The sequence below is a fragment of the Taeniopygia guttata genome, chromosome 2 (genome assembly GCF_048771995.1).
Source record: "Taeniopygia guttata chromosome 2, bTaeGut7.mat, whole genome shotgun sequence".
Lineage (NCBI taxonomy): Eukaryota > Metazoa > Chordata > Aves > Passeriformes > Estrildidae > Taeniopygia > Taeniopygia guttata.
This window is the reverse complement of record NC_133026.1, coordinates 120,349,278-120,366,568: the sequence shown is the minus strand read 5'-3', so window position 1 is coordinate 120,366,568 and position 17,291 is coordinate 120,349,278. Positions and strand designations below refer to the sequence as shown.

The 17,291-nt window shown below is 38.0% G+C and overlaps 1 protein-coding gene across 5 annotated transcripts in view; it reads left to right on the top strand.

The window, feature by feature from the left end:
• Positions 1 to 17,291, top strand: part of STAU2 (staufen double-stranded RNA binding protein 2) — a 171,281-nt gene that overhangs the window by 29,267 nt on the left and 124,723 nt on the right. The window lies entirely within an intron of this gene.

Below are 17,291 nucleotides of genomic sequence, written 5' to 3'. Positions count from 1 at the left end.
TGATGAATTTCATGTTAATTTTTGTGCATCTCATAATTGTCAAATGGATTGAGGGTTTGAACTCTGAAGGAGTGTTTTGGTTCAAAATTAATCTTCATTAGAAATTGAATTTATTGCAATGTTGAAAAATTAAGGAATTTTAAAAAAAGCAGCATTTCAAAAATGTTTAAGGAAAATATTTCAGTTTACGTAATTCTATTTTACTTTTCCCCAGGCTTTTTAATTTTGATAATTTGGGAAGTGTAGGGTTTTAACACTTCATTCTAAGTTGGATTTTTTGTTGGGTTTTTTTTTGGGTTTTTTTTGTTTTGTTTTTAATTTGCTTGGCTGGTGGGTTGTGTTGTGTTATAACAACAATACCTAGAATTATAGAAGACAAAAAAAACCCAAAATAACACAGAAGAAACCCTTTAATTACTGTATGGAACAGTTGTTGATTTTTGTATCACTTGTCTTATATTTCTAGTCATTGCTGACCCATGTGTCCACTTACATCCATCATGGTTTAAAAAGCTAATTATGGTGATTGAAATGAGTTTAGTTAATAATTAGAAATCCTTCATTTATTTGAATCGCTTTTATTATGAGATTAGCTTGACTAGCAGATATAACGCTATATTGGAAAAAATGAAAGCTAGTTAAAGGCATAAAATCTGGAATTCTGGAATCTGAACTTAATTATGGAAAGGTATTGGTGGAAATAGGACATCAAAACACTCAGCAGTTGCTAACTCTTAATATTTATTTTCATAGAAAATGATTAGTGTGTCTAGATCAATTTATAAGTTTGCTTCTTTGGACACTTTCATGAGAGCCATGTTTTGGTGTTAGGGTAAAATGATACATGAAGGTTATTTTTCTGGGCACATTAGGTAGCCAAGGCCACTTGATTTTTCTGATCACAAAACAAACAGGCTAAGTGGGACAGAAGGCCACAATTTGTACTTGCTTTTTAATTGGGCTTATTTGAGTGCAGTTACCCATGCAGAATAGCTAATAATACTGTGGTTAGTAAATTGAGTAATAACTAACACTAAGTAGTAAATAAATGGACATACCTGTTTATCTGCATGAACACATACCCACTGTGCACACGCCATGTGCACACATGAATGCCAGAGCAAAGAGGAAGCAGAAAAATGATCTGTATAGTACTGTTGATGGACTACTCTGTTAGAAATAATTGTTCATCACCTTGTTTTGCATAAGGAGGTGCTGGCCCTTTATGATAACAGTAAGAAAGGCACTTAGACTTTGTAAGGCATCATTTAAATGCTGTTTATTAGACTTGCTGGTTTCAGAAGTGGATATTACAGATAATCTTCCATACCTTCAGCTGCCTTGGGCCCTGAGTGGTGTGGCATTGTCCAGGACTGTTTCTCACAGGCACCACAGCAGACCTCAGCCTCCGCAGAGACTAACCCCTCCTGGGTATTCACACTCTTACAGGATTTGTTTACAAGGAGACAACCCTGTCAGGAATAGTCAGGAATGATGGTACTGTGAAAACTTTGTGCTGTGCTGTCAGATAAAGGCAGGGCTGTGCAGATGGTACCAAGGGGGAGCTGCCATGGGACCCATCTCTTGACACAAGTCTGTCCTGTGGCCAAGGGATTTAAGCAGCACAGCCCCGTCCTGTGAGCCGTGCTGGGCACGGGCCCTGCATCTCAGCACAGCCCGCATGGCTCAGCCTGGCTGTGCTGTGGGGCACTGGCTGTGATGGGCACGATCCTGCACCTCATCCAGTCAGCATTGCTTGCCACCTCCTACTCACCCTCGCCACAGGCAGGCCTGGAGACACAGAATGGATCGTTTATAATAGCCAGTGAAGTCTGAAATGTGAAGCATATGATGCAGCACTGTGTTATGTTCCTGTGGTATAGTATGTTACATTTATTTTCTTCTACTGCCACATTGTATTTAGCATTCACTTGCTGATTTTTGGGACTAGGGTAGTGGACTAGAAGTACTGCTGAAGTACCCAAGTAAATGCAGACTATATAGACAGTTAAAAACAAGATATGAGAATTAATGTAGATAATATGCTGCATTAGTTTTCTTCATTTTTATTAGTTTCTGACTGTATATTATTTTCTGTTATTAAAAAAGATAAAAAATACATTAAAAATTGGAAGCTTTGTCTTTTTTACTGTGTCTGCATTCCATTTACTGATCTCTGTTTAAAGAAATGTGCTTTTCAAATAGGTGAAGATACAGACAAAGATTAGGAGATTGCATTAGGGAAACTCTGATACTGGCAAGACTAATGTCTTGAGGAAAAAATAGATTATTAAGTTCATTCCAGGGCATATCTCTATGCCAGTAAAGTGTAGTGTTTCAAGTTGCACAAAAGATGCTTTTCAGTACCTCATAGAAACATGATCCGAGAGTTGCAATTCGTATGCAAAGTTTACGGCTAGATTCCTGTCAGGCTAAGATGATTTATGTCAAAGTGTCAGTGATTCCTCCTCCTTCATTTGTCCCTAGACTTTGTGTCCCTGAATATTTCCTGCCTCCAGCATTGGAAGTTGAGCTGCTCGAAAATGAATCAATTTTTCAGGGGAGAGGAAGGCAGAAGTTACTTCTTGACTTACAACTACTGTACTTAGACATCTTCTTTTCTAGTTACACAGGAGCTTGTGCCTTCACCAGAAAGGGACTGGGTGTACTTGGAATGTAAGGGCAACTTAGGTTGATTTAAGTGTGTGAAGGACTATTCTTTCACATGCTGTGGAGCATATTTATATGTGCAGTATGTTGAACAGAGGATGTTGAAGCATGTTTGTAAGGGGCCAACATCCATTTGCAAGGTCTGCAGCTGATGCCATAAATTTATAGTGGTGGTGATAGCTAATTTCATAGGGAAAAGGAAAGCAAACTAGTTAGAGGAAAAAAGGAAAAGGGGAAAGTTTTCCTAGCAGTCAGCATGGAAGGCAAGTGATGAGATGTCCCAAATGAGCATCCTTTACAGGTGTTCTCTTCAATGCAGCAAATGTTCTTAGTAACACTTTCCCATAGTAATTCTATGGTTTTTATCAGGGCATGTTCTAGCTACCTGCTGTTTACAGTGCTGGTAGTGCTGCACCAGGGTTGGTGTTGGATACTGACTGTTTATAGAGCTTTGTGCATGCAAAACTCAGCATGGCAGGGAGCAAGACATTTAAGGCAGTGTTTAACACCGTGGTAAGGTCTTAGCCTTGTAAGTCTCTTCCTGTTCTGAGTTAGAAAGTACAGGGCAAGTCAGCTCCCCTCTTAGGGTAGCTAAGCAGATAAAACACAGTCCAGCTTGGAACTGGATGAGGTATGAATGTTTTCATGCTGACTCTTCACTCAAGATAGTGAATGCAGTTCTGGCTAACTTGTTAACAGCATTGGGTAGTTGCCATTATACTGCATATTGTGACAGGGTGATGAAGTCTGTGTGAGGCTGAGCTGAATCATATGAAGTTACCAGCTTAGGTCTCTGGTAGCTTGGGTATCTGTATACTATTTCACAGTGTAGATAACAACTTGGAGTCTTCTCTGGATTTTCTTTATTGAAGTAAAATCCATGCAACTTTGGTAAGAGAAAGTTTGATGGCCTCTGATAAGACAGCTTTTAAAAAAGTTGTCAGCTCTGAATCCAAACATGTTAGACAACTTCTTTTGCAAAGATTTCTATATTCCTAAAAGAGATTGTAATAGAGGAAAATACTCTTTTGGCACTCAGAATTTACCAGTTACATACAACCAATTTAAAAGCTCACAGGTTGGAATTTCAAGCAATTTTGCCTAAAAAACACACTAAGACCTTCCAGTTCAAACTCTATATGTTACAGAAAAGCTGAAAATGGTGAAGATTTCATTTTTATGGCTTCTTTAATCGAAGAGTTTTCCAGGCTGACTCTGGGGAAGGAGGTGCTGATGCTTTCAGGGCTGGGTTGCTAACTGATGTAGCTTGCGTGTTTGTCAGCACAGCATTTGGCAGGAGTCAGGAGAACTGGCACGCTACTCAGCACAGCCCAAGCCTTGAGACAGCAGGTCAGGTTTGAAAACTATTGGCAGAGCTGAGGACAAAACATGTGCTTACTTTCATATCTGTAGCCATTGCTAGAACCCATACTCCCTCGCATCTCTGGCTTAAATGCAATTGGCTTAAACCATGTAAAAAAGAATTAAAAAAATGGCTGTTTAAATTAGAGCAGTTAAACAATAAAATAAGGTATCAATTCTGACTACGGGGTTGTCCAACTCGCCTTGTTACCATTGAATGCTGGTTTGTTTTATTTTTTCCTTCAGTTAGAATTGAAGAGAGTATTCCTGAAGTTTAATTGTCCTGCAGTACTTTCAATTATAGAATGTCTGTAAGTCACAAAAAATTATATCTTACAGATTTACCTAAACTAAGCGTTTTCAGCCAAGAAATAAAGCCACTAGAAACTGAACAGCAGTTTTTGATGTTTTAGTTTAGAAAGTAGTGTTAATGAGATCATAAAACCCAACCATTGTGTTTTGGGAGAATTCAGAAGTTGTTTTCTTAATATATAAAATTCCTTAATATGTGTCTCACCACAATCTAGAGAGCTTGAAAAATCTATCTATATATATATAGAAAAGAGGTTTCAAATTAAAAACACTTGTGAAATATAGGAACAAAGGGAGTACAAAACAATGACAAGCTAAAGAACGGAAATAAAGTAATTAAAGCAGTTTCTTGCTTGGTTTTTAGGAATTTGGGTGGTGTGATAGCTCTGCAAGGATGTCACGCAAAGTGGTGGTGTCCCTTGGATAAACTACAGCTTCTGTCCACTTGGACAGTTTATGCTGCACTGAGCCTTCATCGTGGTCTTGTGTAGGGCTGCTTCTTCCTGCATATACGTTGTGTACTGCAGACTAAGGAGAAGACTATCCCCTTTCTCCTCAGAGCATGAGGGAGTGCAAAAACCATTCCTCTTTTCCTCTTTTTTCATAGCTTCACCATTCTGAGCCCATTTTTCTTTGATGTTAATCAATGCTTCTTTACAGTGCCCTTTGCAAGACCAGACTCAGAAAAATAAGGCAGCAGCATATCCTTGCCTCCTGTGGAGCCAGGTCCACTGCCTGGTCACAAAGCAGAGGCTATCACCCTGCCTGGGCATGTAGTTCCTGCCTGCCAGGTAACCTGCTCGCCTGCTGGGTACTCAGTTGCTGCATGCAACTGTAGACTTCTCTGCTCCTGAAGTGATGTATATTAACCCTGTGGACCAGTGCCTAAATACTGAACAAGCACTTTAAAAATGAGGGCTAATAAAAGAAAGCTTGAGGGCTGGTCTTTGGCCAACTACATCTGCAGCTGCTAGCTTCATAGTGGACTAACATGTTATCCAATGTAATGATCAAAGAGAGAGTAGACTGTGTGAGCATTGGATAAATAGCTAAAATTCTCAAGTCATATTTATAAAAGATTGTATGGTGAAAGAATGGAATAAAATGAAGAGTCTGTTTCTTTTATGAATGCTGACCTAAAGATTTAATATGTGCATCAAAGGGAAAAGATTTGAGGGAAGTATTACTTGACATGAATGCTTAATAATGCAGTCTAAATTCTCACCCAGATTCATTTGTTTTGCAAAAGTTACATAGTCCTATGAGGGGGAAAAAAGGAAAATCTAGCCAGAAGAACAGCTGTAGAAGCCAAACTTGAAGTGTGTGGGTTGCAATGCAGGAGACAATGTAAAAATCTATTGATATTACCATCTCCAAAACTACACCTACAGTTATACAACCCAGTTATCCAATTTACAGAAAGATAATGAAGTCTGAAATTTTCCTGAGCTTTAGGTGTTCTGCTGTGCTGCTTGAGCACCCTGTTTACCTTCTAGCAAAAGACTGCTCTCTGCATGGAGAGCCTCATCTGTTTGAGGCACAAATATTCCAGTGCATAATATAAAAGGTTGTTTGATCTGAAAGACTTCGATCTCGTATTGATTAGATTGGCCAACAACCTGGAAAATGTAAAATTCAGATTAGTCCATGCAGTAGTTTGTTTGTTACTCTAGGCACATGATTAGCTTAATATCTGTTGCTGAATTCCCATTATTGAGGTTTTATGTTGGGGTTTGCTGCAGCAGAGGAGGATTTTATGCACAGCTGTGTGTAAAGCAGATTTTTTTTCCCAAGCAAATATGCTGTGGCAGATGTGGGACACTAAGTTGCCTAAACATAGGTCTCTAATGCCACTTGAGACATCGTAGGGTGTGTGAGACATCCACATGGTACCAATGGATTTAGCAGAAGACCTAGAGGAGACCTTTACTAGAGTGGCAGCGGAAGGTCAAGCAGAAGGTCAGGAAGGTCAGATACCCTAGAGCATTTCAAATGGCCCTGTGTAGCTAAGTTTAGGCAATTGACAGAATCCCTAAAAGTGATGTTCAGTCATCATAACGTTTCATATAATCCACTAGAACTCCAGCTATTTGTGAGAAACTTGTCTGTTTCATGGGTCAGTTCTGTGTCACATCATGGGGATGTTTTAGGTACACAACTGCATCTCAAGCTGTATTCTATGCTTGTGTTTAGACAGCTAGGTGCAGTTCTTTAGGGTGCTAGTGGGATTTAGATCCAAACTCAGATGCCTTTCGAATAGTCTCTGCCTGTGCATTAGAAAGTCTCAGTCTCCATTTATAACCAGTGGAAAAATTAGTCAGAACAATTCCTAGTCCAGAATTCTGTTTGTCATGCCTTAAGCTAGTTTGTCTATGTTTTGTATGGATCTCTCCAGAGCTTCACTTTTTTAGCAACTTAGTTTCTACACATTAACTAAATACCTAAATTTAGGCATCTGAATCTAGAGCTGAATCCTGCTCTGAGAAATAATCCTAAGAATGTTGATTTGCAATAATTTTGTGAGTGCTATAGTGGGAGTAATTTGACTGTCGCAGTGGAAGGACTGAAAAAAAGACAAAAATCTGTCCCCAGAGAGAAGTGGGAGAGAAAAGTATTAAAAGAACAAACTATTTAGGGACATATCTGGGTAACAGCAGTTTTGAGGAGAGGCAGGCATGCAAGCACTGAAATGCTTTTGATTGAATAAAATACTATTTTGCTGCAAGAAGCTGTTTGGCTGTGGATACCAGTGCCCTTGCTCCCCACGTGAAGTGGACCCTCAGTTCTGGAGCTTGTTGTGTTGAACTGATCACAGCAAACAAATCCCTTGGTTTGTGGGGGAGCAGTGTAGGGTGCCTCTGGGATTTTTACTTTGCTACAGTTGTCAGCTTCAGACGTTAGCCATAGGGTACAACATTCTTCCCCCAAAAAAAGCCAGAATCAGAGGTGATTTGCCTGCATTTCGAATCAATGTTGCAAAATTCTGTCCTTAAAATTTGTATTTTAAGGATTGAGAGGTGTGATGATAAAAATCTTTACTGAAGGACTTTTCAAAAACTCCTTTCTGCATTCCTCACACTCCTCCCAGTAGTTTAGGAAAAAAACTTTGGAAGAAATATTAAAAACTACTTGGAAATAGAAATTAAAAGTTGAGTTAAAATAGGGTATATCACCTTAAATATGCTATTATTTCATTCTGAACCACAGATATCGATTTCAAAGGATTAAAACTGAGAGGAAAATAAAATAGTCCAAAGAATAATGTAAGTGATCGTTCAGATTTAATTGTTCAGCTAGAAATAGCTGATTTAGACCATTAGATGGCAGCATGAATTTGTGCAAGAATTTCTCAGCAAAAGCATTCTCAAAAAAAGTTGCCTTTTTCTATTCTGAAGCTTTGCAGGACTTTAAAATGTCATAATTCCAGTACAAATCAATTAAAACCAGGTTTTCTGCAAGGCTTTGTCTCATCATTTTCTTCAAGTTTTCATCTTCTATAATAATTGAGGCTCTAATACAGTAGCTTCAATGGCAGTTTTCCTTTTTTATGTAAATCTAGTGTGAGTAAAGGATGCCAGTTTGCCAGCAGTGACAATTAAATGTTTGGTTTATCTGCATAAAACATGAATTCTGCATTTCATCATATTAATTCATTCTTCAGGCCTGACCTAAAGACATTTCCTTAAAGATAAGGCTACAATTTGGCCACTAAACCTGCAGGCTATTTGTACTAAAGAAGCTTTCTGATGATTTGAACGTCTATTTGCTTGTAAGGGACTGAGATTGCCAAGCTGATACTTAATTCAGTTGTGTACATTACCAGCTGAGCTAGGATTCAGATCATATCTTATAGTGAAGCCTTGTACATCACCCTTTTATTTTTCCTGCTAGTGTATTGGCATTATGGTGTAGTAATCCAGTCACAGACTTTCCAATTAACTCTTTGTGTTCATCTTCTGCTTGCTACATTTCACTTCCCCTGGCCAGTTCCCACTAGTTGCCTGCCTCCCACACAGACATATTGTTACAAGAAAAGTGTTGAGTACAGCTGTGCTAAGATTTTTCTTTGCTAGTATCTGTTTCTAGGAAAGGAAAAAGGAGAAAGTCAGTCCATTTCCTGTTGGTTTAAAACAGCAGAAACATCTGTTTTTCTTAAGATAGTTTTCCCAAAAGAACAGTGGCAAGGGAGCTTGCAGGTGATGAGCTTTGCCATTGCCAGTAGCTATCAGTTTAGACAATAGTGATTATATGGTTGGCTTAAAACAAAATAAGATTCCTTAAGTGGCAGAGGATATTTATTCCTGCAATAAATTTTTTGACAGCTAATGTTTAATTTCTACAGTGTTTTAAATCTTAAATATACATAGGATATATGGGATCAGAAAACCCAGATTCTGATATGGAATTTACAGTTTCCGCTAAATTCTGTCCACGACTGATTTTTCTGCAATCCCCTCACCCTGTTATCATGAATTTGCACAATGCACACAAAATGATGTTGGGTGATGTGTCCTGACACAGTGTGCATGTAATCACATGTGTATATGCAATAACATATATACTTTTAAGTGTACTTATACTATTACACTGACAGCTGTTAAAATAATGTTATGAAGGCTAAAAATTAAATTGACAGAATAGAGAGCAAGGTTTGAGGTTAGTGTTCCAAGTACAGTGTCTCTTCATTCTCCAAGTTAATGCACTTACCTGGTATTATTAACATCTTTTTAGCCTTAATTGTAGAGCATTCTAGATGCTTCATCGCTCTTCGTGCCTAAAATGTGGTGCATCAGGCATGGCATTTTACAGTATTGCAGCATTCTAAACAGTCTTTGTTCAAGATGAAGTTGTTTTGTCAATGACTTCTTGGCCCTATTTGTAGAGGAACTCCTAAGCCCTAATGCTTCAGTCTTTTCTTAATTAATATTTTTATTCATTTTCTTTCATGATATAGTGACCTTCCCAGATCACTTGCTTTCTTGCTCTATCTGCTAAGAGGAACGCCTTTGCCTTCTGTGGTCCTTGGCTCATATTTTGACTAATTCTTCTGAAGCTTCTTCAGTGGACACTGTTCTTTACTTTGGGTCTTTAAGTTCCTCAGATTTTTCTCTGCTCTGGAGGAAATGCATCTGGCTCCAGATGTGTCTCCAAGTTTCAGATGTGATTTTTTGTGTTCTTACAGAGGCTGAACACATAAAGGTGTAATACAGTCCTTACCTTTGGTTTCCTAACGTCTATCTTTCAACACCGCCCTTCCACTTGAGAGACTTCCTGTAAACCTTCTGATACAAAGATCCTTAGAGCCAACACCCTGCACCTCATGAATCGCTTCAGTCTGTTGGCTTTGCAGCTCACTGGGTGTTCTTTCTCTAGCCCTGCCTTTAGCACAGCCAGCTTTACTTTCAGGATATGGACAGAAGATTGGTCTTGTTGGTATGTATGAAAACAAGTGCTGATTCAGAATGCTCCTCCAGGAGCAGGAATATTTTGGGTGTGTTTGTTCATTCCACACAGTTAGCTTTTTATTCACTCTTATCTTTTTCCTGTACTTCTGCTGAAACTAAGGATATTTCAGATGGGACACCTGTGAGATAGTGGGTTCAATGGAAACAAGCCTGTGTGGCTTCCTTTCTTCTTATGGCCTTTCTGCTGTCTCCAGAACCTGAATATTGGTTTCCAGTGAATATGTTCTCTTTCCTTTGCCTGCTTGTTTTGGTAATGACATGCTCTTAGAGCTCAAAATTTACTTTGAGAGGTTGCCATAATTTTCCTGAGGGAAGCAAGCAGAAAGGTTAGTGGCTGATTTTTTTAACAGCTTATAACTCTCTAAGATCTGACTGGAATTGTACTCTATCCCTACAAGTTCTTTGTCACTTTTGAAATGAAAGTTCTGCCACAGAATGAGGAAGTATTAAATATTCTGAAGAAAGTTTTTAAAGATTGTTTTTGTAACAGAATATATGCAGTCTGAAGGAAGAACTTTTCACCAGCAATCACTGTGTTATAATGTCTTTTCACATCTATATTCACACATATAATATTGGTTTTGGTGGGTGCTTGTGTTCTGTGAAAGAAAAGTACAGTTAACATCTCTTCTGGAATGCCAATTCACAGGATCTTCCGAAGATCTCCTTGTCTTTATAGGGTATTTTAATGAAGGATGCCAGTTTAAGTTGGTTTTTACTGTCACAGAAAGGATAGGTGCACTCACAGGTGCTCATCAGGTACTTTGGCACCATAATTTGTTTGGCTTATATGTTTTACTAAAATGGGGTTGAATCCCTCAGTGTTGTGATTAAAAGGGAAATAATCTCTGGACAAAAACCAGCCCAAAATTTAGCTTTGAGGTTCTGTTCCATAACAGAGGAGAATGTGGAGTGTAATCACCTTATTGATTTAGATTCAAGTCTGACACAAGAGTCAGGGAAACAGAAATGAGAATTCTTAAGGAGGTGGACATCAGCAGCAGAACCTTTGTTCATTTCAGTAAAGGTAATTTCTATGTTGACCTTGTTTAACTAAGTCAAACATTGTAATAACCATTCCACATATTATGAAGAATTTCTTTACAGAAAGAGTTGTCAAGCAATAGAAAAGGCTGTCCCGGGAAGTGCTTCAGTTACTGCTACAGGAGGGATTTAAAAGACACATAAATGTGGCACTTAATGAAATGGTTTAGTGGTGTACTTGTTAGTGCTAGGTTAATGGTTGAAATCAATTTTCTTAGAGGTCTTTTCCAACCTAAATAATTCTATGATTCCATTTTAACCGTCCTTGGTATCTCTGTCCTTCAAGACTTCTTTTGAGCCCCCGTTCTCTACAATACAATTCCACCCCATTTTATAAACATTTCTTATATTTCCTACCTTTTAGAAAGTCTGCAACCTTGTATTTTAGTGTACTGATCTAACATGATCTACATTTTTTTTCTTTGCTAATATTCAGTAATAAATTTTATTCACTGGACCAATTGAGATCAGTCATTGTGCTTTGGTGACCACTACTGTGGCAGTCTCATTGCATTATTTATGCATTTGTATTAGCAATGACTTGCTATTTACTTGTCAGTCACTGGTGAAAATCCTTTAAAAGATTGAAAAATAATATTAAATAATAAAAAAGAATATTAAAGGCTACTATGTCTGCTTCCCTAGGAAATTTGCACTTTTAATGTTTTTCAGAAGAAATTTATCAAAGCACCTAAAGGCTCCACCAATCATATTTGATTTCTGACCTTTTGGCCCTTTACAATCTTTTCTATGGTTGATTAACAGACACCTTCCTTTTCCCTTAGAGATGTAGATAAATCTTCCTTCTTAAGGCCATCAACTTTTTTGTCAGCATTCTGATATGATGTTCAGGGCAACATAAAATGCTCTCCCTTTGTAATTGACCAAGCTCTCTCTCACATTTCTTTGCAAGTCTGATGGCACAGAGGAGAAGATTTCTGGATAGAAGCTTTAGCTGTCCATGCATGGCCATTTTTAGAGGTTGCAGAGCTGAAAACTAGCAAGGTAGGGGTGTGTGCATCTTCAATTAACTGCACTCATCTGCTGAGGGATGGCCTATTAAATCAGAATTAAGTGTGCTTTTTCAGCTTGTTCTTACTTTCAATCCTTCAATTTCCAATTTTAAACTGATAGGTTAAATTTCTTACTCACGATAATGCAATTTAATTCCTGTATGTTTACATTCCTCAAAGTGGGAAAAGAATGTAGATGAGTACACACTAATTATTTGAATTTCTCCTCTGGACTTTCAGGTTAATTAATTCCTATGAACTCCTAGCCCTGAGATGTTTGTACTAGTAACACTTTTATTAGTATTACATTACTGGCATCAATACATGATAAAATAAGTGAGATACTTCATGCTCTCATTTACTTAGTGTCTAGGCTGGCAAGTGACATGATTTTTTTTTTTTTTTTTGGACATGAATTTCTTATGTAAAAAGAAAATGATTCTGTAGTCAGATATGCAGCATTGTTTATGTTCTTTTACTGTAATGGCTGTTTGGACAGCATTCTCAGTAACCACTCTGCATGCTTGTAAAGATTAGTGAGTAATACAGTTCATGGGAAATTTTATGAGTTGAAGTAGATAAGAGTATGAGATGTTTGTCTTCTGGCTGTCTGCTTTAACCTCTAAAGTATACAGTGTACATCACAGCTTCATTATGTTTTTCCCTTTAATTCTTATTGTTCTTGGTTTTGTGTCACAGAAAAGAACCTTTTTCCTTGTATTTATCTTTTCCTTCTCCCAGCCCCCAGCTCCATTTCAGCACTGTCCATTTGACATTTTCCAATGTCTTTAACTCTGGGGACAGTATTCTTGTTATGTTCCTATATTATTTATGCTACTTTTACAGTCAAGAATAAGTTGATGTTTTGTAGACAATTCTCATTACTTAGTTATTCAGTTGATAGGGAAAAATACTTCTTCAGATGATCATAAAATTTTGTTCTCATTTCTGTTGGTTTTCACTTGCTTTTAATACCTTAGTCTTCAGTGTACAGTACTTTGGGAAGTTTTTCTCATGATCATTTTTCCCCTGAGTTTTTCCCCATTACTTCTTCTTAGCCTGCTTTTTTTTTTTTTTTTTTTTTTTCCTCCTTACGAATCTCTTGCACTAGTTTCTCTTTAAGAGAGAGTACTTGGGCTGGTTTTGAGACCCTTCTGGAACTTTGACAAGTGCTTCATCCTAACTTCAAGGGTTTCAATTGAAGGAGAGAGAACAATAAAACTGGAAGCAGAGACTTGAAATTACTCTGAAACTAGTGCTCCATAGCTACTTCAGTATGTTTGCTCTAAATGGTAAACAAAGTAGTGATAAAGTAAATAAATAAAATGGAGACAGTAAATATTGAAATATTTATTTCAGTGAAATGTCTATTGAGCAACATGGAATTCAGAGAAACAGTAATGTGGCAATATTATTGTCTTGTCATCACAAATTCTGCTGGGAAGATTCCAGATTAGTTAATGTTATGTTAAACTGAATCCTCCTCCCTCTTCTTTTTCACTCCGGAATGTTTTGATATTGTGATTGTGGAAATATGAGTAATTTTTTTTTTTTTTTACTAGGTTACTCATACTGCTTGAAGGAACTACATAGCCTCTAGCTCAGGAAAATAAAAAAAAACCAAAACAGAAAAGGGAATTAACATTAGCTTCATGAAAAGTTCCCAGACTCATAACAAAATTTAAAAGACAGTATAAATAAAGACAGACAGAAAGATATAAAACTCAACATGAAATTACTGTGTATTAAAGGTAGATTGTGTATGACTAATGTGTTAACCTTACATGTTATGTGCTAACTCATTTTTTAGGTAAAGAGAGTAAAGTAAATCTTATATTTGTGAGATTCAGTTAAGCATTTTATAGTATTAGATAAGGATAATGTTTTCATTAAGCTGAAGGAGAAGGGGATTTGTGTAAGAAATGCAGGGTGGGGAAAAGAAAAGAAAATAATCAGCAGTATTAAAAGTTAAGCTAGGATGAAGATTATTAAGTACAGCTCTTGCAGCTTTACAATCAACCTTTTAAGTTATTTTTGTTAAAGGTATTTGCACAAGTAGGAAAATGTTCATGAGATGCAGAAGGCATCATTGATACACAGAAAGGTCAAGATAGGGAGGAAGACTTGGGTGATAGAGAGGATTGATCTATTAGAAATGCAACAAGACTAGACTTCCAGTCTAAAATGTGAGATTAATAGCAGAGGCACTAGTAGTGCTATTTCTGTTGTCACCTGAGGGTTATTCAGTTGAAAACTGCAGAACAGAAGTGTTATGTTGTTAAGTATTTGCAAGATAATCTGAGAAGAACTAATGTGATTGAATTAGCGGAAAGGCAAATGTGATTTTTAAGATGTGTTTACCAAGATATTTCTGGTATAGATACATAAATATTCCTATTATACAGAACACTGTTGGCCTTTTATATGGTATATTGTCTACCATTCTTGGCTTTTGTATTTCAGAACAGGAGCAAGTATGGGGAAGGAATGTAAAGGATGATCAAGACAGTGGGTAGCCTTTTATACAGAAAAGTTCTGAAATACTTAAACTTGTTCCCTTTCAAAGCAAAGGCTGATAGGGAGTAGGAAAACTCACCTTGGAGGATAAATAACAAAAAAATAAATAAGCTATTTAAGTTACAGGACACTATTGACACAGAACAAAATAACGTATGTTAAAGTATAGCCAAGGTGAACAGTAGGAGATTTCTAAGTATCAGCTCAGCTTCTAGATCATCCTCCCAGCAGAAGCAAGTAATCCCATTTGTTTTCTAATGGACCTTAATAGACAAAGAGGATTACATTATGCAGTTGCCTGCAACTCTTGGATCTTGACTGCTTAATATGGGATTTTCTTACATTCTTGCATTTGAAATAGAGAAGGGATTTCTATGTTTTAAAATGGGAAGCATCTTTGTTATGTTTTCTGACTATTTTTTAAAAAATAGACAGAGGCTTTTGAATGTCTTTCTGTTAATATGTTTCTGTCCCATGGTTTTCTTTGCAATTCTTACATAGTCAGTTAAACATTCTTTTGCTTAGGGATTTTCTATAACTAGGTCAAAATTGGTTTCATAAATTACCGTAGCAAATATTAAATAGAGAAAAAATACTGAATCATTCAGAATTAATTAAATTAATTTAAAGTTTTTAAAATATTTGACTTATAATTTAATACTATATTTTGAATGAAGAGTAATCTGGGACAAGTATATGTGAATTTTCTTCTTTTAATTCTCGTCTAGGTAGTTGGGAGGAGGTCAGCATTCAAATAAGGGATGTCTATAGCTAAAACTGATACATAGTGTGTGTCTTGGTCACTTTACATTAAAAATGTTTTTGGAAGATGTGAAAGTAAGCTAGAAAGAACAGACAGACTCATTCATCATAGGATCATAGAATGGTTTAGGTTGGAAGGAATCTCAAAGATCATCTTGTTCCAGCTCCCTGCCGTGAGCAGGAACTCATTCCACTAGACCAGGTTGTTCCGTGCAGCCCATTCCAGTGCCTCACCACCCTCACAGTAAAGAATTTCCCACTAATTCCAGTCTCTCATTCACCAGCACCCCCAATCCTTCTCAGCAGAGCTGCTCTCAATCTGTTCATCTCCCAGCCTGTGCTGATGCCAGGGGTCGCCCTGACCCAGGTGCAGCACCTTGCACTTGGCCTTGTTAAATCTTATGAGATTCCCATGGATCTGTTTCTTGATCTTGCCCTGGTCTCTCTGGATGGCATCCCATCCCTCATGTGTGACAACCTCCCCACTCAGCTTGATGACACATGCAAATTGGCTGAGGGTGCACTTGATCCCTTTGTCTATGTTATTAATACAGATATTAAATAACACCAGTCCCAATGCAGATCCTTGAAGGACATCACTTGTCACTGAATGTCCATCAGGACTGAGACACTTAACTGCTGCACATTCATGCTGCACTGTCCAAACACTTCTTATCCATCTAAAAGTCCATTAATCAAATCTAGTTCTTTCCAGTTTAGAGAGTGGGATGTTGTAGAGGGTGGCTTGACAACGAAATCCACTTATTCCCGTCAGGACTCTGTTGCAGCCCATCATGTCCCAGAAACTTGTTTATATTCAGGTTCCTCAAGCGCTCATGAACCTGATATTTACTTACAATAGGAGGGACTTCGGTGATGTGAGAAAGGTTGCCACTGAAGACTGGCAAAAAAAGTTGTTGAGTACCTCAGCCTTCTCTTCACTTGTTATTACCAGCTTTCTAGCACTGTTTTTCAGGGAGCACTTTCTTTGACCTTCCTTTTCTGGTTAACCTACTTGTAGATGCCCCTCTTGTTATTCTTTACATCCCTTGCCAGGTTCAATTCCAGCTTCACCTTGGCCCTCCTCACCCCATCCCTACACAAATGTACTTCATCTCTATACTCTTCCCAGGTTACTTGTCCTTGTTTCCATGCCTCTGCGTTTGCTTCTTTCCTTTTAGTTTGACTAGCAGTCCCCAACTCAGCTACACTGATCTCTGGTTTTCCTTGACCAATTTCTTGCTCCTGGGAAGTGCTAGCTCTTGTGCTCCATGGAAGAATTCACTGAAGATCTGCCAGCTCTGTTCTGCTCTCTTGTCCCAGAGAGCAGTCTCACATGGGACCCTATTGACTATCTCCTTGAAGATATGGAAGTTTGCTTTCTTAAGGTTCAGGAGCCTTAGTTTAGTCTTTACTATTGTTGGTTGGGGGTTATGTATAAATCATCAATGGGACGGGACTGCTGTGGAACACGTCTTGAGCTGTTTATTTTTTACCATCAGTCTCATTACATTGTTATGACAATGGGAAGATGCTGGTTGTTCTGTATTCTGACCCATATCCCTCAGGACTGGAACTACACCAAAGCATGGTCACTCCAGTTTTGATGTCCCTTATTAGTTTGCTTGCATTGGTGACCAACAGATCCAGTATCACATTCCCTCTGGTAGGGCTATCTATTACTTGGTTCAGGAATCATAAAGTAGAATCATCAAGGTTGGAAGAAGCCTTTAAGATCATCAAGTACAATATCAATGCAGCACTACCATTCTTACACCACTAAACCACAACACCCAGTGCCAGATCCAGATGCCCCCAAAAACCTCCAGGAATAGAGACTACACCACCTCCCTGGGCAACCTATTCCAATACCTCACAGCCCTGATCATGAAATTCTTTTTTCTAATATCCAATCCCAATTGCCCCTGTCTGAGGTTAAAGCCATTTCCTCCTCTTGAATCTAAACACCCCCAGCTCCCTCAGCTGTTTCTCATAAGACACATTTTCTAGACCTTCATGAGCTTTGTTGTGCTTCAGTGGACATGCTCCAGCTCCTCAAACTGAGGGACCTAAACTGAACACAGTATTTGGGGCATGGCCTCACCAATGCTGAGTACAGGTGGGTTCCCTAGTCCTGCTGGTTACA